This window comes from Etheostoma cragini, chromosome 15, assembly GCF_013103735.1.
Source record: "Etheostoma cragini isolate CJK2018 chromosome 15, CSU_Ecrag_1.0, whole genome shotgun sequence".
Taxonomy (NCBI): domain Eukaryota; kingdom Metazoa; phylum Chordata; class Actinopteri; order Perciformes; family Percidae; genus Etheostoma; species Etheostoma cragini.
The window spans coordinates 1,794,265-1,795,395 of record NC_048421.1 but is presented as its reverse complement, the minus strand read 5'-3'; positions in this window follow the sequence as shown (position 1 = coordinate 1,795,395).

The following is a 1,131-nucleotide window of genomic DNA, read 5'->3' as shown; positions in this document are numbered from 1 at the left end:
GCAAGCTCACATGAGGACAAGGGGTGTGTTTGTGCTGTGTGTTTGGCGTGGAGCGGATGGCTCAGTCGGTTGTTGCTGGAGCAATATAACGTTATGGAAACAGAAGCTTTATTAAAATCAATTGCAAATCAATTGACGTTGAATTGAAGATCATACCGGGTTATAATAACACACATTAACCTGGACCTGGTGTTCCTATCCGGTCTATGTTCGGGGTACCAGGGCTTTTACAATTTAATTGTCAGCACGTGTCTTGTAGGTAAGACTGTTTCTGGAGGAGGAAAGACGATGAATGAATGAATGAATTGTTAGTTTAAAACATGCCTGTGTCTCCTCCAGACACGTTTTAACATCGATACAAATACTCTCTTTGAAACGTAATGTGTGTCTGATGATTGAAAGTTCAATTAACTGAATATTTGTCAGCGTGAACATGCTAGAGGTCTCAGGTTTCCCTCCTCCCCCCTGTGTGTATTGCCTACTGGACTATGTTGTAGTTGTAATGTGACATAACCCTGTCCCTAGTTACATACACGGGTTCAACTCTGATTTAAGGGGACATTTTAAAAAAAGATCACTTTTACATTTGAGCTACCCACTAACCCACAAACTGTGAAATAAGACAACTCAGTTAGTTTTTTGTGTGCTTAGATCAGAAGAAACCCTTTTTTTAACACACCAATCCCCTTCCACAGCTGTACAGATGTTATATAGTGATCTGAAAGCATCACTGCTTCCATCTGCTCCCATTCTGTGTGTGTGTGTGTCTGTGTGTGTGTGTGTGTCTGTGTGTGTGTGTGTGTGTGTCACATTTAATTAATCAGGATCATGGGAGTGGAAAAATTCTGTCATAGCCCACAAAAGACAAATTAGAAAACCCTGCAGTGTTTTTACGAATTTAGCGTTGGGCTTGGGAGTCCTTTCTTTAAGAATTTGTGACATTTTTCAACTGAAAAAAATGTAATTTGACATTTTCTTGGACCACAGTTATTAATATATCTGTGTCTACATCATTGGATAACCTAGAGGAGACAATGAATGAACAACGCTCAATAACCTTAAGGACTAAACTTGCTAAAAAAGTTGACTTTTTTATATCTATCTATCTCTCTCTCTATCTATCTATCTATC